Raw genomic sequence first — 21,462 nt, 5'->3', positions numbered from 1 at the left:
TCGGATTCTTTAAAATCCGAGAGCCCCGTGGTCGGATTTTACAGAATCCGCGCAGGCTAAAGTAGCTGAAATCCGACTCCGTATTTCAGCGCGGAACGGAATTGGGCTGAAAAGCGCGGGACAGGTTTGCCCAAGTCTCGTTCTGACAATAGGGGGACAGTAGCTGTAACGGCACATAGGCTAATATTAACCCCTTCCCTGGCAGGGGGGGGGGGCAGCAAAGAGCGTTACAAATGCTTACAAAACAATTGGCCGCTCTGGAATTAACCCTGTAGTCTCCGGGCTGCTGCTGCTGCTGGTAGCTAGTCCACTGATTAAATCATCTGGAGGTAATTCTGCCTGACATTGAGACAGATTACGGAGTGACCTCATTCTGAAGGGGCTAGGATCCTCAGTGAGGCTGCGGCACACAGACGGGCGCGTCCAGCTGGAATGTGCGGGGTCTCGGACCCTCGCCGCTTCTGAATGTCAGTTTTGCTGCTAGATTCTCCTGCACCTTTACACAAAGGATTAACTCGAACCCCCCGTGTAGGGAGATCTTCAGAGACGGCAGAATGAGGTAAGATACGGTCTTAAAATCCGCGGTGTCCACCGGACCCCCGGCAATTTATCCCCAAATGAAGTGCTATAGAAAAGTAGCAGGACTGCTCCCCATTGCAGAACAATGCGATGTTAAAGCAGCAATACTACTTCCAACTTTTATTTTTCTAATATTTGTCTATGTGAAGCATGTGACAATGTATAATTATGCATTCTTACCTAAGCTGCCAATCCTTTGGTGCTCCTGTTAGAAATCTGTCAAAATCCTGATTGTGTGCCTAATATAATGTCCGCTTCAGTCAGTGTAACTCAGCAGTTGCAATGTATCCTTATATTACTAAGGCAACGTTATCTATTGTTACAGTTTGCAGCTCAAACTGCTGGGAACGTTGGCAACACATTATCCCAAGCAGGAAAGTGTCGCCAAGATTAAAAACTGCTACAGAAATCAAAGGATGCTTTAAAACTCATTAAAAAATGGCATTAAGAGTTGAATAAAAACAAAACAAAAATACTACTATTACAGAACTAATTTACTTCAATTACTTAATTTACGTTAAAAATCGAGGTGACTTTAAAAACAAGTCGTGTTACTGAAGCCTGTTCCCCAAACATTGGCCAAAGCTCTTTGAACATTGTTGTAGAACAGGGGTATCAAACTCCGGTCCTCGAGACCCCCATCAGGCAGGTTTTATGGCTATCCCTGCTGCAGTACAGATGGCTCAATCAAAAACTGAGCCACCTGTGCTGATGCTGGGACTGAGTGAGCCACCAGTGCTGAAGCTGGGACTGAGTGAGCCATCAGTGCTGAAGCTGGGACTGAGTGAGCCATCAGTGCTGAAGCTGGGACTGATTGAATGATATTTTCCTCCTATAGCACTGGCAGTGTACACAGCGCTGTTCTTTGAATTGTGCAGGAGTCCCTGCCCCGTAGAGCTTACAATCTAATTGTGGTGCCTGAGGCACAGGGAGATAAAGGACCTTGCCAGGGTCAGAAGGAGCCGACACCGGGATTTGAACTGGGTGACAATGCATTATCACACAGATATATAGAGACATCACCTTCTCCTGGCTGCCAAATCCGTGAAGCACCCATTCCCCCAAGTTTATCAAACGACAGAATCCAGTAACCTTCAATTGTATGTTTGATCAATCTGGTGCTGTGTTCTGCACCGGCTCTGCGTTCTGCACCGGCTCTGCGTTCTGCACCGGCTCCGCGTTCTGCACCAGCTCTGCACCGGCTCTGCGTTCTGCACCGGCTCTGCATTCTGCACCGGCTCTGCGTTCTGCACCGGCTCTGCGTTCTGCACCAGCTCTGCACCGGCTCTGCGTTCTGCACCGGCTCTGCGTTCTGCACCGGCTCTGCGTTCTGCATCGGCTCTGCTCCCGTTGTGCAGCTGGGACTCCGGGAGAAATTAGAAACAGACCCACAGAAGTAGCTTGGGCAATATGAGTCTATCTATATATAAGGGGTCGGAAACTCCAGTCTTCAAGGTCAATGCCACCAACAGGTCAGGTTTTCAAACTGGAAAAGGGAAGATGTCCTCTGGCGCGTAGACTCAGCAAATAGGAACAATATGCAATAAAAGATAAGAAAAAATAGCAGTGTGTTACTGAGCAAAAATACCGATTGTGTCCGATTACTTTCAAACTTTAAACTGGTTTCAGTCCTACCTATCAGGTAGATCCCAACATGTGTCCATCTCAGGCTCTAACTCTAACCCCCTGGATATCCCCTGTGGTGTCCCGCAAGGCTCTGTTCTGGGGCCCCTACTCTTCTCAGTGTTCATCAATGATCTTCCTACAGCTTGTACGGAAGCCTCAATACACATGTATGCGGGTGACACAATCTTATATGCACACAGCCATAGCCTCTCTGACCTTCAACACATACTTTAGTCTGACTTTTTGAGACTTGAAAATTGGATTTCCCCCAAAAAACTGTTTTTAAACACTGACAAGACTGTAACTGCACTAAGTATCATCTTTAATACAGGCATACCCCGATTTAAGGACACTCACTTTAAGTACACTCGCGAGTAAGGACATATCGCCCAATAGGCAAACGGCAGCCCCCGTATGCGCCTGTCAGCACATCCTGAACAGCAATACTGACTCCCTACCTGTACCGAAGCTGTGCGCAAGCAGGGAGACTATAGAGCCTGTTACACATGCGTTATTTACATCAGTTATGCGCGTATATGACGATTGCAGTACAGTACGTGCATCAATAAGTGGGAAAAAGTAGTGCTTCACTTTAAGTACATTTTCGCTTTACATACATGCTCCGGTCCCATTGCGTACGTTAATGTGGGGTATGCCTGTGTTACATACGTGCTCCGGTCCCATTGCGTACGTTAATGCGGGGTATGCCTGTGTTACATACATGCTCCGGTCCCATTGCGTACGTTAATGTGGGGTATGCCTGTGTTACATACATGCTCCGGTCCCATTGCGTACGTTAATGAGGGGTATGCCTGTGTTACATACGTGCTCCGGTCCCATTGCGTACGTTAATGCGGGGTATGCCTGTGTTACATACATGCTCCGGTCCCATTGCGTACGTTAATGTGGGGTATGCCTGTGTTACATACATGCTCCGGTCCCATTGCGTACGTTAATGCGGGGTATGCCTGTGTTACATACGTGCTCCGGTCCCATTGCATACGTTAATGCGGGGTGTGCCTGTGTTACATGCGTGCTCCGGTCCCATTGCGTACGTTAATGTGGGGTATGCCTGTGTTACATACGTGCTCCGGTCCCATTGCGTACGTTAATGTGGGGTGTGCCTGTGTTACATACGTGCTCCGGTCCCATTGCGTACGTTAATGTGGGGTATGCCTGTGTTACATACGTGCTCCGGTCCCATTGCGTACGTTAATGTGGGGTATGCCTGTGTTACATACGTGCTCCGGTCCCATTGCGTACGTTAATGTGGGGTATGCCTGTGTTACATACGTGCTCCGGTCCCATTGCGTACGTTAATGTGGGGTATGCCTGTGTTACATACGTGCTCCGGTCCCATTGCGTACGTTAATGTGGGGTATGCCTGTGTTACATACGTGCTCTGGTCCCATTGCGTACGTTAATGTGGGGTATGCCTGTGTTACATACGTGCTCTGGTCCCATTGCGTACGTTAATGTGGGGTATGCCTGTGTTACATATGTGCTCCGGTCCCATTGCGTACGTTAATGCGGGGTATGCCTGTGTTACATACATGCTCCGGTCCCATTGCGTACGTTAATGTGGGGTATGCCTGTGTTACATACGTGCTCCGGTCCCATTGCGTACGTTAATGCGGGGTATGCCTGTGTTACATACATGCTCCGGTCCCATTGCGTACGTTAATGTGGGGTATGCCTGTGTTACATACGTGCTCCGATCCCATTGCGTACGTTAATGCGGGGTATGCCTGTGTTACATACATGCTCCGGTCCCATTGCGTACGTTAATGTGGGGTATGCCTGTGTTACATACGTGCTCCGGTCCCATTGCGTACGTAAATGCGGGGTATGCCTGTGTTACATACATGCTCCGGTCCCATTGCGTACGTTAATGTGGGGTATGCCTGTGTTACATACGTGCTCCGGTCCCATTGCGTACGTTAATGTGGGGTATGCCTGTGTTACATACATGCTCCGGTCCCATTGCGTACGTTAATGTGGGGTATGCCTGTACTGACGTTGTATCGAGGACAATTTGCATATTTGCATCTATCATATATTCCGGGACTGTGAATACATCCATTAATTCACCTTTCACCTCTCAACAGTGTTAAAGGACACAGATCTCTTTAGATAGTTAGTGGCCAGCGCTACTTTTTCTGTTTTTCTTCAAGGTCAGGTTTTTAGGGTATCCCTGCTTCAGCACAGCTGGCTCAATGAGTCCTAGCTTCTGCACAGGTGGCTCAATAATCAGTCCCGGCTTCAGCACAGGTGGCTCAATCAGTCCCTGCTTTAGTACAGGTGGCTCAATCAGTGGCTGCTTCAGCACAGGTGGCTCAATCAGTCCCTGCTTCAGCACAGGTGGCTCAATCAGTCCCTGCTTTAGTACAGGTGGCTCAATCAGTGGCTCAGTCTTTACTGAGCCATCTGTACCGCAACTGGGATATCCATAAAATCCCGATGTGTTCGGTGTCTTGAGAGACAAAATCCAAAGAATTGTGTGGTGCTCGGTACAAGGAAACAGCCATCTTGAGGTGTGGGGGGGTGATGTATATTCACAATGTATTTATTTATAAAAACGTGTTACCAGGAAGTAATACATTGAGAGTTCCCTCTCGTTTTCACGTATGTCCTGGGCACAGAGTTATAACACTACATGGTTACATTAAAAGAACAGGGTTATACAGTCAATTCACAGACATTTCATGGCCTCACTTCATAAGTGCAGCATCCTGACTTCACCCGTGTATACTGGGGCAGGGGTGTGCAAACTTTTGGAGCTGCGCCCCACTGCCTGCTCTCCCCCCCTCTGTATATAAATAAAGATTATACAGGGAGGGCCATTCATTGTAATATACATACGGATGGGACCGCTTAATAGAGTGCGGGTGGGGTTAGTGCTTAAATATTCAAAATACAAGTTGTTTGTCTTTGCAATTTATAGACCTTCCCAGTTATTATTTACAGACCGTCCCAATTATTTACAGACCGTCCCAATTATTTACAGACCGTCCCAGTTACTATTTACAGACCGTCCCAGTTATTATTTACAGACCGTCCCACTTATTATTTACAGACCGTCCCACTTATTATTTACAGACCGTCCCACTTATTATTTACAGACCGTCCCAGTTATTATTTACAGACCGTCCCACTTATTATTTACAGACCGTCCCAGTTATTATTTACAGACCGTCCCAGTTATTATATACAGACCGTCCCAGTTATTATTTACAGACGTCCCAGTTATTATATACAGACCTTCCCAGTTATTATTTACAGACGTCCCAGTTATTAGTTACAGACCGTCCCAGTTATTATTTACAGACAGTCCCAGTTATTATATACAGACCGTCCCAGTTATTATTTACAGACCGTCCCAGTTACTATTTACAGACCGTCCCAGTTACTATTTACAGACCGTCCCAGTTATTATTTACAGACCGTCCCACTTATTATTTACAGACCGTCCCAGTTACTATTTACAGACCGTCCCACTTATTATTTACAGACCGTCCCACTTATTATTTACAGACCGTCCCAGTTATTATATACAGACCGTCCCAGTTATTATTTACAGACCGTCCCAGTATTATTTACAGACCGTCCCAGTATTATTTACAGACCGTCCCAGTTACTATTTACAGACCGTCCCAGTATTATTTACAGACCGTCCCAGTTATTATTTACAGACCGTCCCAGTATTATTTACAGACCGTCCCAGTTATTATTTACAGACCGTCCCAGTATTATTTACAGACCGTCCCAGTTATTATTTACAGACCGTCCCAGTTATTATTTACAGACCGTCCCAGTTATTATTTACAGACCGTCCCAGTTATTATTTACAGACCGTCCCAGTTATTATTTACAGACCGTCCCAGTTATTATTTACAGACCGTCCCAGTTACTATTTACAGACCGTCCCAGTAACTATTTACAGACCGTCCCAGTTATTATTTACAGACCGTCCCACTTATTATTTACAGACCGTCCCAGTTACTATTTACAGACCGTCCCAGTTACTATTTACAGACCGTCCCAGTTATTATTTACAGACCGTCCCACTTATTATTTACAGACCGTCCCAGTATTATTTACAGACCGTCCCACTTATTATTTACAGACCGTCCCAGTATTATTTACAGACCGTCCCAGTTATTATTTACAGACGTCCCAGTATTATTTACAGACCGTCCCAGTATTATTTACAGACCGTCCCAGTTATTATTTACAGACCGTCCCAGTTATTATTTACAGACCGTCCCAGTTACTATTTACAGACCGTCCCAGTTATTATTTACAGACGTCCCAGTTATTATATACAGACCGTCCCACTTATTATTTACAGACCGTCCCAGTTATTATTTACCGACAGTCCCAGTTATTATATACAGACCGTCCCAGTTATTATTTACAGACCGTCCCACTTATTATTTACAGACCGTCCCAGTTATTATTTACAGACAGTCCCAGTTATTATATACAGACCGTCCCAGTTATTATTTACAGACCGTCCCAGTTATTATTTACAGACCGTCCCAGTTACTATTTACAGACCGTCCCAGTTACTATTTACAGACCGTCCCAGTTATTATTTACAGACCGTCCCAGTTACTATTTACAGACCGTCCCAGTTATTATTTACAGACCGTCCCAGTTACTATTTACAGACCGTCCCAGTTACTATTTACAGACCGTCCCAGTTACTATTTACAGACCGTCCCAGTTATTATTTACAGACCGTCCCAGTTATTATTTACAGACCGTCCCAGTATTATTTACAGACCGTCCCAGTTATTATTTACAGACCGTCCCAGTATTATTTACAGACCGTCCCAGTTATTATTTACAGACCGTCCCAGTTATTATTTACAGACCGTCCCAGTTATTATTTACAGACCGTCCCAGTATTATTTACAGACCGTCCCAGTTATTATTTACAGACCGTCCCAGTTATTATTTACAGACCGTCCCAGTTATTATTTACAGACCGTCCCAGTTATTATTTACAGACCGTCCCAGTTATTATTTACAGACCGTCCCAGTTATTATTTACAGACGTCCCAGTTATTATTTACAGACCGTCCCAGTTATTATTTACAGACCGTCCCAGTTATTATTTACAGACCGTCCCAGTTATGGCTGAAAAGACTGTACAGAGAATCTTACTTTTTATTTTATTGAGGCATCAGTCTCGCTGATTTTGAACAAACATTGAAATCAGTAGATTTTCATTAAAATATCATTATTTTTGTTCATATAATCCCCAAATCTTACGCGCTCGAGAGCTCGGATGTTAACATCCTCAAAAAAAAGAAACGTTTTACTGTATCTCACAAAAGCGCAGGCTACAATGTCTGCAATATAGGCAGCTGTGCGTGTTCAAATCTGTGTAAATCACTCATTATAGATCTGTGTGTTTTTACACTAAGTGTAGAGCCTATTTGTGTCTTTTAGTGCCGATATGTATCAGTGTGTTACTGTATGTGTATCAGTGTGTTACTGTATGTGTATCAGTGTGTTACTGTATGTGTATCAGTGTGTTACTGTATGTGTATCAGTGTGTTACTGTATGTGTTTCAGTATGTCTGTGTATGTATCAATGTGTCAGTATGTCTGTGTATGTATCAATGTCTCAGTATGTCTGTGTATGTATCAATGTGTCAATATGTTTGTGTATGTACAGTATCAATGTGTCAGTATGTCTGTGTATGTATCAATGTGTCAGTATGTTTGTGTATGTATGTCTGGGTGCGTATCAGTGTGTCAATGTGTCTGTATGTGTATCAGTATGTCTGTGAGTATTTATCAGTGTCAGTGTGCCTGTGTGTGTATCAGTGTGCCTGCGTGTGTTTCAGTGTGCCTGTGTGTCTATCAGTGTGCCTGTGTGTCTATCAGTGTACCTGTGTATGTATCAGTGTGCCTGTGTGTCTATCAGTGTGCTTGTTTGTCTATCAGTGTACCTGTATGTTTATCAGTGTGCCTGTGTGTGTGTATCAGTGTGTCTGTATGTCTGTGTGTATCAGTGTGCCTGTGTGTCTATCAGTGTGCCTGTGTGTCTATCAGTGTGCCTGTGCGTATCAGTGTGCTGTGCGTTTCAGTGTGCCTGTGTGTATCAGTGTGTCTGTATGTGTATCAGTATGACTGTGAGTATGTATCAGTGTGTCTGTGTGTGTATCAGTGTGTCTGTGTGTGTGTATCAGTGTGTGTGTGTATGTGTGTGTGTATCAGTGTGTCTGGGTCAGTGTGTCTGTGTGTATCAGTATGTCTGCGTGTGTTTCAGTGTGTCTGTGTGTGTATAAGTGTGTCTGTGTGTGTATAAGTGTGTTTGTATGTGTGTGTCTGTGTATCTGTGTGTCTGTGTGTATCAGTTTGTCTGTATGTCTGTGTGCATCAGTGTGTCTTTATGTCTGTGTGTGTATCAGTGTCTCTGTGTGTGTATCAGTATGTCTGTGTGTGTGTGTGTGTGTGTGTGTGTGTGTGTGTGTGTGTGTGTGTGTGTGCATCAGTGTGCCTGTGTGTATCAGTGTATCTGTATGTTTTTATGTGTTTGTCTGTGTGTGTATCAGTGTATCTGTATGTTTTTATGTGTGTCTGTGTGTGTATCAGTGTGTCTGTGTATCCATGTGTGTGAGGTGATTTCTGTAGTGCGGTTATAGAGAATGAAGTGTTAATATTAGGGGGCCTCCTATAAATGGAAGATAGCTTCAAAAAAGTGTGTGTTTACAAAATAATTGTGAGCAGCGCAGAGCAGCGCAGAGCAACGCAGAGCGCGCTGATATTACTGTTTATTCTGATAGAATTTCTGAGGTTGGTTACACTTCCGCCTTCTTACTTCCAAACCGGCAGTACCTTTTATTTACAAACATACAATTCCTTTGTTAATAGGATTTAATATTTAAAAAAGCGTACCTGCATTCAGAGCACAAATTGGTTTTTCAAGTCTTAAAATAATTTCCACACCTGTAAATAATGCGCAGGGCTCTCTGCTGATGTACATGCCAAGGACATGGAACGTGAGCCGGGCGCAGGGAAACCGCCCTAATTCCAGCTCCCAGCTGTTCTCTGGCACTGGGAAGTTCCTTCACAGCATATTGTATTGCAGGGATGCTCAACTCCAACTCCAATCCTCAAGACACTCCAACAGGTCAGGTTTTCAGAATATCCCTGCTTCAGCACAGGTGGCTCAATCACTGACTCAGTCAAAGACTGGTTGAGCCATCTGTGCTGAAGCTGAAATTGATTGAGCACCAGTGCTGAAGCTCAGACTGATTGAGCCACCTATGCTGAAGCTGGGACTGTTTGAGCCACCTGTGCTGAAGCTGGGACTGATTGAGCCACCTGTACTGAAGCTGGGACTGTTTGAGCCACCTGTGCTGAAGCTGGGACTGATTGAGCCACCTCTGCTGAAACAGGGACTGTTTGAGCCACCTGTGCTGAAGCTGGAACTGATTGAGCCACCTGTGCTGAAGCTGGGACTGATTGAGCCACCTGTACTGAAGCTGGGACTGTTTGAGCCATCTGTACTGAAGCTGAGACTGTTTGAGCCACCTGTGCTGAAGCTGAGACTGTTTGAGCCACCTGTGCTGAAGCTAGGACTGATTGAGCCACCTTACGCTGAAGCAGGAATACCTGTTGAGAGGGGGGAGGGATCTTGAAGACTAAGTTGAGCACCCCTGTTGTATGAGACACTCACTCATGCTGTTCATTGTGAAACAGCCTTTGACTGAGGTCTGACCCCGTGATCATATCTGCTCCCTATATAGCAGTAAGCAGGTGATCTGCCTATAATGCACTTATTGGTAATAAACCCCACGGAGATAGTTGAGGGGTACACATTTGGGACAGATGATAGCAGTAAATGGAACTTAATAGCACATCAATCTGCAAAGCAATGAATATCCTGGATAATAATACCCCGTGATTACAGTGGCTGCTAATGCTTATTGCCCAGAAGTACTGTAGGAGGCAGGGTGCGGGACGTAGATATTTGGAGAGATCTGATGGCAGACTTTGTACACTCAGATGATGCCTGCGATTCTTGCGAAGCCCGTGGCCAGAGGAACATACTGTATGAAAGAGGCTTATGTTTAAAAGTGACTTCCTGAATCCCTGTGCGTTCTGCGCCCCGCAGCATGGTTACGTGGGAGAGATTAACTTAACACATTCATTGCTGGGTAGCATGGACTTTCCCCATTAACCCCTTGGCTGCTGCACACTGCAATGCATTGCCGGCGGCCACCGGCAGGTAAAGGGTTAATAAAAATGATCCCGTTTTGGATAAGAAAATATAAGCAGAAATGCCCCTATTATTATTCTTACCGTATGTGACGTGTATTACTGCTGTGAAACGCTATGTACATGGCTGGAACTATACAAATAAAGTGTGTGTGTGTGTGTGTATGTGTGTAGAGCAGTCTGTCTAGAATATGTGTGTCAGTGCCTCTGAGTGTATAACTGTGTTAATGTGCAGTGTGTATGTGTATCAGTTGTGTGTATATTCATTGTGTCAGTGTGTATATAACTTTGTTAAGTGCGGTGTGTATGTGTATCAGTTGTGTGTTTGTGTATTCATTGTATCAGTGTGCGTATAACTGTGTCAATGTGCGGTTTGTATGTGTATCAGTTGTGTGTTTGTGTATTCATTGTATCAGTGTGCGTATAACTGTGTCAATGTGCGGTTTGTATGTGTATCAGTTGTGTGTTTGTGTATTCATTGTATCAGTGTGCGTATAACTGTGTTAATGTGCGGTGTGTATGTGTATCACTTGTGTGTGTATTATTGTATTCATTGTTGCTGTGTATCAGTGTATCAGTGTGTGTTTGTGTTAATGTGTGTATCAGTGTGTGTTAGTGAATTTGTGCAGTGGTTAAAGAGCATCAGCTGCCGGTGGATAAAACAACCCCTGCTTCAGCACAGGTGGCTCAATCTGTTCCAGCTTCAGCACAGGTGGCTTCTTCGACTGAGCCACTGATTGAGCCACCTGTGCTGAAGCAGGGATATCCTTAACACCTGCCCTCTAGGGGGGTCTTAACGACTGGAGTTGAGCACCCCTGTTTTAGACCAGCATGGCGGGACTGTTTTTTTAAGGCCGCTTGCTGTCAGCACGGATCTAAACCAGATGCGACCGACTTATTACACACACACAAAAAGCCACAAATCTGCAGGGACAAGTAACCCCCAATCAGGCAGCAGATTTTAGTTTTCTGGGCGCACCGTTTAGCCGATTTGGGATGTAAGGTTCCCTGACGGTGCTCACCTCCGTGATCATATTAAACATTCGTTCCCAGTTATCCTCGCTGGGTACGTTTAGACGGATAACCACGAACGGCCAGATAATTATTCCTGTGATGTTTAATCCCGCTAAATCCAGGAGATTTTGGGGGAGGTTTCGTTCTTCTCCCCGACTCCAAGTTTAGCAAAACCGCCACGTAATCTGCAATTTAATTTCCTTTTTTTCCACCCACGTTGGGAGTCTTGGTAGGATGAAACCTAAATGCCGTTTTAACCCTTTGGCTAAAGGAGAAGGAGTGGCTCAGTGAGTAAAGACACTGACTGGCACTGAGTTTGAAGCAGGGGAACCTGGTTCAATTCCTGGTTCATTCAATTCCTGGTGTCGGCTCCTTATGACCTTGGGCAGGTCACTTTATCTCCCTGTGCCTCAGGCACTAAAAACATAGATTGTAAGCTCCACGGGACAGGGACTGTGCCTGCAAAATGTCTCTGTAAAGCGCTGCGTAAAACTAGCAGCGCTATACAAGAACATGCTGTTATTATCTTGGGGCCAGGGACGGATTTAAAGCCATATTCCCCCGTAGATTGAAAATACTTTTTTCTTAAAGCAGCAATCCCGCCTACCGGTTTTTTAAGTATTGATTTTATTGCACCATTCGAGTTGGAGGGTTATCCAGAGGTGACCTGCGCTGTTTTCAACTCCTTTCCGGTTTATTTGACTGTGTTTTCATCCCTATTCGAAAAATCAAAATGGCTGCCAAATCTCGCAGGTCCTTCGGGCCAATAGGAAACTGCGAATGGTTTCGAAAAGGGATGAAGTCGCCGCGTTCTTTTGGATGACCGGGTGGAGGGGGAGCAGAGTTCTCAGACCTAAAAATTGTCCGGTTTACCCCCGGTCCCAAGTTAGAATGATGTAAAAAAAAAAAAAATATTCCAAATCCTCCGGATTTTGGATTTCAACAGGTTATCGGTGCAACCGGCTTCCTTAGAAAGATTCAACCGGCCTTAACATGAAACTTTTACTAGTGAGCCTTTCTGTAAAAACATGGCTATGTTTCAAATGGGTATCTGGTATGTGTTGGTCTTCCCATTTATCTCTTTGGCCAATGATGGTAAACAATTTGACTTCTGACAAGTACAGTATATTTCATCTATTAAAAGGTGCAGTCCATGCGAGGAGGGGACTAAGCCAAAGGCAGTGACATGTTTAACCGTTACAGTGCCAGAGAACTGGAGGCCATTGAATGCCACCAGTCGTTCGGATCCCATGGGGTAAACGGAAGTGGGGGCGGCATGCACCCCCTGAGGGTTAAGGTGTTGCCTCTGAGCGTATTTGTAAGTATTGTTAATTAAATGTTTGTTTGTTTTTTTGCAAACTAACAGGGATCGCCCCTCCGACTAATTCGCCCCTGTATTAAAAATGGTGGCATTTGAATGCGTTTACGCAAAGCATAAGTGGGGCGTAACTGTTTACCGGCGCGGAGAAGAATTTATCATGAAACATATCCGAACAGATTGTAAAACCTTTAGAGCATTGAATACTATGAAGACATCACGGACCGGACTCAGTAAGCAGCGCTTACTCCGCGAGACACTTTGCGGCACTAGAAGGCGCCTTGTGGAGCATAAAGTATTTTCCTCACCGCATGGGGGGGATTCATTTACTTGAATGGTAGGTAATGCCAGATCGGGTGTGTGAACCTTACTTAGTATATCTGGCCCTAAACATTGAAACTTTTTAAAAATGTACTTATACTTTGCAATGATACTGGATGGTAATGATCACGTGCAGGGTAACTTTTCTGCTTGCATTATCTGTTGAGATGTCTCAGCTTTTGCTGGTCAACTTCAATGTTTAAATTATGGGGGGTTTTTTGTTTTGTTTTTTTCAAACGTAATGCATAGCTGGATTCTTTGGCAGCCAAGGGGTCAATTGGGTTGACTTCCCCCATGAACTATGGATAAATGGAACATTCTAAGGGCTGCTGTTGAGTGTGGACAGTGTATGCATGACAACAGTCGGCATGATCCATGTCTGAAATTTCCATGGGGGAGATAATTAGGTCACAAAGCTTTGCCCAATGGATGATTCCATGTGGTTTATTTCACGCCTTTGAGTACACAATGACAGGAAGCCATGAGATATCAGTGCTCCTTAATTGGGGGGTACGGAAGGCAATGGGGGAGGTCTCGCACTCACAGACAGCTGTTACTGACACACTGTGACACCGGTTATGGCTGCAAACCGGACATGAAACAAAACAAATGAGAAAGACAATACATCGGCAAAGACAATGAACCCATGATGAGTGTATCTGCATATCTTAAACAAGCCCCCAAACCGGCTTTGTTCACTCCCTTGTCCTACCGTGGTTAGGATACAGATAAGGATTCTGGGTAATGATGTGAATGAGCACACCAGGCGTGTCGCTGTTTGCTTCCGCCTCCATCGCATATATCAGGAATGGTCAACTCCAGTGCTCAAAGGCCACTAACAGGTCAGTTTTCAGGGTATCCCTGCTTCAGCACAGGTCGAAGACTTAACCACTGATTGAGTCGCCTGTGCTGACACAGGGACTGATTGGGCCACCTGTGCTGAAGCAAGAACTGAGCCACCTGTGTTGAAGCAGGGATATCCTGAAAACCAGAACTGTTGGCGGGGTCTTGAGGACTGGAGTTGAGAACCAATGCATTACAGTATCAGTATCAGTGACCCTGAATCTGGCGCTAAACCGTACTAATTTTTACATCCAGGGATTCCTCTGTTCCTGAGATATTTACCTCTTCAGTTGCCGGTAATCTGCTTCCCGTTCGGGAAATCAAAATGGCAACCAAGAGATGACATTGCGACTACCTATTGGACGCCACCTCCAGCATCCATCTTTGATTTTCCATGTAGTTTACCAGCAGCTAAAAGGGTAAATATCTCAGGAAACAGGGGTCCCCAAAGCTAAAACTTGTGATGTTCAGCTCCAGAGGACATCCCCTCTCCACACTCAGTAACAAAAATAATAGTGACAATGGGGGTTAGGGAATTGTTATTTAAAACAATGTATTATAAGGAACCTGAGATAGACATGATGGTGTGTTTGGGTAAATGCAGCACCTGACTGATGTGGGATAGCTGGATCCATCTCTCCAGCGCTGCAGAGACCAAGAGAAGGATCCCAGCAGGGGAAGTAACTTCAATCAAGTGGAGTGGAGATTTAGCTGATCACTAAACACAGGATTCTATAAAACACAGCTGGCTGTGTGTGATGAGGGTGGCAGGGGGATAAGGCAGGTCAGGAGCGAAGCCACAAGCAAAGCTGTGTGGAAACCCTGTACAGGAATAGCAGGGATTATCCACATGACACATAGCTCACAGCATCATGAATTGACAGATAATGGTGAAGAACTCACTGTTAGATGTGCTGCCAAACTGCTTCCCAGTCCTGGAAAAGCGCTTAACTGTATTGAAAACAATGAGACCCTAATCTTCTCCAGCATGGGGAAGATATTCTTGAGAGCACATTAAATAGGAGGCTATATCCAGTAATTATCAAGGGCAGCTAAACTAAAGTTTGCTTTGATGCACTGCATTGTAAAATCAAAATGCGAAAACCTCTTCTTGTATACATTGTCTTTGGGACCCACCCGCTAGAACAGTGGTTTGCAACCTTTTTTTGGTTAAGGAATCCTAAAATTATATTGTGAAATTCTGAGGCACCCCAATCCTCTCTAATAGAGCTTCTGAGATCAGATGCATTGTAATGAACCCCAACCCTCTCTAGTAGCGCGTCTGAGATCAGATGCATTGTAAGGAATCCCAACCCTCTCTAATAGCGCGTCTGAGATCAGATGCATTGTACAGATCCAAGACCCTCTCCAATAGTGTATTAGAGATCAGATGCATTGTAAGGAACCCCAACCCTCTCTAATAGCGCGTGGCAGGGGACCCTTTAGGGATACACAGGGAACCCAAGACATCGTTACATGGATGGATGGATGGATGGAGGAAGGCTGCTGTCTTACAGAGGCCTCGCTCTCGCCCCCGGCAATCAGTTTCATTGCTGTGGGGAAGAGCGCAGGCTCTGTAATTCTTGGGGGGATGGGTGTAAATGCACCCCTTGCACCTCCCCTGTTTGTGCTACTGGGCTGCCCTTCTAATTCTGTCCTAAACTTGAATTGATGGTGTTGTCGTGCCGGGCGCGGAGAGAGGGTCCCGACTCCCTTGCCCCCTCCCGAGCTGCGGCCCCCGGGACATGCTCAGGCATCCGCTACTGGATTCGGAGATCCAGAACCATACAGCAATTTACCAACATGCAGACATATGTAACGTCAAATTACATTCAATTTGCATAAACAGAATATATTTTACCTATCCCAAAATATGATTCCATAGATGGGGTTAGAATTCCCTGGGCGCTTCACATTCTAATATCTTATAAATATCCATCTCTTCTTCTTCTACACATGCCAGATCCCCCTGTACATTTATTGGATTGTGTCTTCCTGGCGTCTGTTCTTTCAAGCTCACATGACTCTTCTCATCACAGAGACTCGGCTGTTTGGAAAACTCTGAACATTATGGGGATGTTTTTCCTTAATAAATCTAGTGCTATTCTATGCACTTTTGATAAATGGCCCCCAATAATTTAATTTATGTACAACTCTGTAGGAGGCAAGTGCAGGGGTATAACCAGGGAGGCGTAGTTACGGGAAAAGAAACATTGGCTTTCATTTAGCCCGCGGCTTTAAACAGTACAGCCTCATGTCAACATGCTAAATAAAAACATGATGTCAACATCCGGGAACCGGCGACGGAGCAGCGTCTCCAGCGTCTCCAGTACACCAACGAGGGGTCCAGCCGGAGTTCCCGTCCGGTTCGGTGCGGTGAGAGGCGGCGCTTATCTCCCAGTGGTCACTTTAAAGCTGATTATAGCTTACATGCTGTTTTATATTTCCAACACTATAAGTGTGCACTTTTTAGAGTTTTATAAATTGTTTGAATCATATGATCTGTGCTATGTGCGTTCATTTCTCTCTTGCTGAGGTCGTAATTCCCCAGTGAAGGGGCAACTCTGCAATTCCTGGAGTCCACAGCCTGCCTATAGTCACCTCTGCTTGAAAACCACTACCTTCTTGTGAGTAGGCTGCACATAGGGGCCAAGATTCACTAGGGACCATTGTATTGGTTACATTTACACTTAGATTGTTGTTTTTGTGTGTTTATATCCCCCATGCTCCCCCTGGATCGTGAGAAAATTATCTACATTTCTGGGGAAGAGTGAAGACAACCCCACCGGAGGGTAGAAGCAGGGGGGTGACACCTTTATATTGTTATTTCACTTGACTTTGCACTTGTTACTATTTATTTATATCACAGTTAAATTGTATTAGTAAGCACTGAAGGGTGTTAGCGCCTCCTTATTCACTATTATTGAACATGCTAAATAAAAACATGCCTATCCCTTTGTAAGGGCTAACTCTCACTTCTCAGTCCCTATCTGCAGGGCTGGGAGGATGGGCCTCTTACCAACCTCTGACCCCAAAGTCCAAAGAGGTACCAGTAAGCAGGGGTTCTATCAGTCCAGGTCTGGGTTGGTGTCTCTCTGTGTGTGTGTGGGGGGGGGGGGGCACCCCCTGGTGGGTTCCATGTTCCGCTGAGCCCTAGAACAGAGAGTTTGTTCACTGAGATCTCTCTCTGGCAGCACACACTTCTTCAGTGCTAGTCAGATCTGTTCCCTGGGGATCTCTGGCAGCACAGTCCCTCTGTGAACCCCATGCAGTTTATTCTGCTCACCGTTAAATCTGCTTGACGAGCCAGGTGGAGACTGACGAATTGACTCTAGCTGCAATTAACCAGCTCCCTGGTGGACTCGTCAGCAACAGACAGACTTTAGGGGGCCTATGCAGAGAGCAGCGCTATTTCAAAATTCGCCATTTTTTGGAGAAAATCGCGCAGAAAACAGCAGAAAATGGCGAGTTACGAAAAACGCGCCAATTTTTCTTTTCTATTTCTAAAACTCGCCTCGCAGCTGGCGAGAACCTCCATCTCGCCAGTTTTAAAAATATCCTAATGCAGAGAGGCGCGAACGGCATCTAGCGGCTGTTCGCGCCAATAAAATGGTGCGATTGTCTCCTTTTTGCCTCGCCAGAAAAAATTGGCAAGAAGCTGCCGCTCGCGGCCATAGCAAAGGGAAAAAAAAGGCGCACATTTTTTTTTACACATTTCTGAAGCGCGCATCTCGCCAATTTAAACTCGCCACACGCATTCATGTTAAACATAGCAGAATTCGCACATTTCTGCATATGGAGAATAAAACTCTCCAAAAAAGCTACTTTTTAATAAACTCGCCAATTTTAAAATTCGCTGCTCTCTGCATAGGCCCCTAGGTGTGCTGCCTTTTTAAACTGGGGAAAGGCCCTGCCATAAACTCCATTAAACGTTAAATCCACCTGTGACAAATGCCTAACTAGAGAAAATAACTATGACTTATGCATCTTCTTTCTCTCTACAAAGACTTCCCTTTACCCCATGCAAGTGGGTGGAAGATGACGAGATATTTATGATAGATTAGCGCTGTGCGCTCCATGCAAGACTTTCCTTCAGATACTGTACATAACAGATATTTGATAATGTAGGGCAAAAACAGATTACCAGATATAGGGTAAAAAAGAGATTATTAGTATCAATGAAGTGTAATCCCTTCTTGGCCACAGCAGTCAAACCTGTGTGTGTTATTGTATGCACCAAGATAATTGTTTCATGTTTAATTAGACACATTAAAGGTCTTAAAAGCTCCATGAGTGGTGAGCTATGAAGTGAACCTCTAACTCTAGGACAGGGACAGCCAACTCCAGTCCTCAAGGGCCACCAACAGGCCAGCTATTAGGGATATCCCTGCTTCAGCACAGGTGGCTCCGTCAATTGCTCAGTCATCGACTGGCCAACTCCAGTCCTCAAGGGTCACCAACAGGTCAGGTTTTCAGGATATCCCTGCGTCAGCACAGGTGGCTTAATCAGTGGCTCAGTCCTGTACTGAAGCAGGGATATCCTTAAAACCTGCCCTGCCCTTGAGGACTGGAGTTGGCCACTCCTGTTCTAGGGCTTGGTCTTCTCCACATGTCATCCAGCTCTTTGCTTGTATGTGTGTCTTTGTTCCAACTATGGGGGTGATGTATCCAGGCAAAAAATGTGCCAATTCTGGTGCAAACACCGGCTCAGGTATACACCTCAGTGGGGTTTTCCTTTGCTACATCTTTTGCCTAGATACCTGTGCCCTGATAGGTCTCAGTGCGGGCGTGTGTATTTGTTCTCCCGTAATCGATCAGCAAAGATCCTGCTTCCCAGGGTTCACTAAATGGCTGCCTTTCCGTTTCCATGAATTCTTCAGTCAGTGTAACTCAGCAGCTACAGTGTATTCTTATATCACTAAGGTAACATTATCTATTGTTGCAGTTTGCAGCTCAAACGGCTGGGAATATTGACAACAAATGATCACAAACAGGAAAGTGTTGTAAAGCTCTTGCACTGCTGGGGAGGTGGGCTAAAGCCAGCAATAGAAAACAAAGGATGCTCAATATGTTAAAACTCCTTAAAAATGACATTAAGAGTTGAATGAAAAAAAATATTAAATAGTAAATATTATCTAATACTACAGAACTGATTTATTTAAAAAAAAAAACGCGTATGATATTGCGTGGATTGCTCCTAATGTGTGTGTCTGTGTGTAGCAGCGTGTGTTAGTGAATTTAATTCGTGTTGAAGTGTTGACATTGGGGTCGGCAGAAAATAGGTTTCAAGTAGATTTTATTTCTTCTGAAAATAAACGTAGAGAAGCAAATCACAGCGACAGCCCAGGGAAGGGCAGTGGATAAGTAACAGTTTTCGGGTTTTTTTTGTATTATCTGCAAAGTAATCTTCGTTTCAGGTCTCATTTGCTGGGGATTATGGTCTTTCGTAATCCAGTTCCTAAACCCGCTCCCTTTCTGCTTAGATTGTTCATGCGTCATCTGTCGGCGGCTGTTCTGTGGTAATGAAGAGTCGCTCCCCGGTAAGAGGCGGCTTAAACACTGGGACACAGATGTTGGCCATTACTTGCTGCCTGCTATTATGTTAACAAAAAAGGCTTTTACCAATATTATCTGTGCCCCTATTTAGCTTGTGGTTAGAGCAGGATTGGGAAACTCTGTTCGTCAAAGGGCCACCAACAGGTCAGGTTTTCAAGATATCCCTGCTTCATCACAGGTGGTTCCATCTGTCCCCGCTTCAGCATAGGGGGCTTAATCAGTGGCTCAGTCTTTGACCGAGCCACTGATTGAGCCCCCTGTGTGGAAGCAGGGATATCCTGAAAACCTGACCTGTTGGTGGCCCTGGACGACTGAACTTGGCCACCCCTGGGTTAGAAATACCCAGTTATTATTTCAGTATAAGCAGCATGGAAGGGAGCAGGGACCTGTTGTGAAGCTCGATGGGTTAATACAAGCACTCGGTCACTCCAGTGGTTATTATGTGATTTCTACCCTCATTGTGCTGCTCTACAGCCTGTGTTGGTGTTTTAACTAATCTGGGGGTGGGGGAAGGGAAGGGGACAGGGGAAGGGGAAGCTCCCGCGTCAGCAAAATGAGGATAGTATATGAAATCAAATAACACACAAACTGGTGCAATAGAGGATAAACTATAATAACAACATAAACAGACAGACAAGTGCCTCCTTGAATGCACTCAGAAAGGTAAGTCAGAGCGATATGGTTGATAACATTAAAAACCTTTTAATCACCAAATAGTAAGAACATATTGTATAGAGGGAAATGGTAGAAGTAGTCCACGGCCAGTCCCTTAAAACAAACCAAGAAAAGATCTTCCTAAATAGGTGTATGGAAGATAGTGGGGACAATACACCACCTAGGTGTGGGCTACCGAAAACTGCAAAGTCTCGCCACAAAATAACTTCAGACTTGAGAACCTGTCCTGTTGGCAGGAATTCTATTATCAAAAACCAGCACACCTATAGAAAAAAGTATGCTGATACTAGATCTGAAGAAGGCGTGGGCTGCAGAAAACTGCAAAGTCTCGCCACAAAGTAACTTCAGACTTGAAAACCTGTCCTGTTGGCAGGAATTCTATTATCAAAAAACCGGCACACCTATAGAAAAAAGTATGCTGATACTAGATCTGAAGAGGCGGTTCATATACAGTTCGTGAGTAATAAAGCCCTTACATCCGTATACATAGACCATAAGGAATGGGGGTGTATGTCAACTCCAGAACACAAATGAAGTCAACGAATGATGTGGAGAGTAATACATATAACATAAATTAAACCACATACATAGCTATTAACTACGTGGCTAGTGAGTAGTAACCTCTGCGTAGGGCAAGCACAAAGCGTGCTCTGCTAGTGCCCAGAGGCACGGTTCAGTGACCGTATCCAGTTATGGTCTCAGAATAATATAACACAGTTAATGCAGAGGTCACTGCCCAAACAGGTGTATGGACGATAGTGGGGACAATACACCACCTAGGTGTGGGCTACAGAAAACTGCAAAGTCTCGCCACAAGGTAACTTCAGACTTGAGAACCTGTCCTGTTGGCAGGAATTCTATTATCAAAAACCAGCACACCTATAGAAAAAAGTATGCTGATACTAGATCTGAAGAAGGTGTGGGCTGCAGAAAACTGCAAAGTCTCGCCACAAAGTAACTTCAGACTTGAAAACCTGTCCTGTTGGCAGGAATTCTAATATCAAAAAACCGGCACACCTATAGAAAAAAGTATGCTGATACTAGATCTGAAGAGGCGGTTCATATACAGTTCGTTAGTCATAAAGCCCTTACATCCGTATACATAGACCACAAAGAATGGGGGTGTATGTCAACTCCAAAACACAAATGAAGTCAACAGATGATGTGGAGAGTAATACATATAACATAAATAAAACCACATACAAAGCTACGTAGCTAGTAAGTAGTAACCTCTGCGTAGGGCAAGCACAAAGCGTGCTCTGCTAGTGCCCAGAGGCACGGTTCAGTGA

General features: G+C 44.8%; 1 protein-coding gene across 1 annotated transcript in view; it reads left to right on the top strand.

Annotated features, from left to right (window-relative positions):
• Positions 1-353: 353 nt before the first annotated feature.
• LOC142496934 (G protein-activated inward rectifier potassium channel 4-like) overlaps positions 354-21,462 on the top strand; it is a 48,714-nt gene continuing 27,605 nt past the window's right edge. The window contains exon 1 of the mRNA XM_075604050.1: positions 354-559. The gene's annotated coding sequence lies outside the window, so the exon portion shown is untranslated. The remainder of the gene's footprint in view (positions 560-21,462) is intronic.

This window comes from Ascaphus truei, chromosome 6 (genome assembly GCF_040206685.1).
Source record: "Ascaphus truei isolate aAscTru1 chromosome 6, aAscTru1.hap1, whole genome shotgun sequence".
In the NCBI taxonomy this organism is placed as follows: Eukaryota; Metazoa; Chordata; class Amphibia; order Anura; family Ascaphidae; genus Ascaphus; species Ascaphus truei.
The sequence above is the reverse complement of the archived record's forward strand: the minus strand, read 5'-3'. Positions and strand labels throughout refer to the sequence as shown.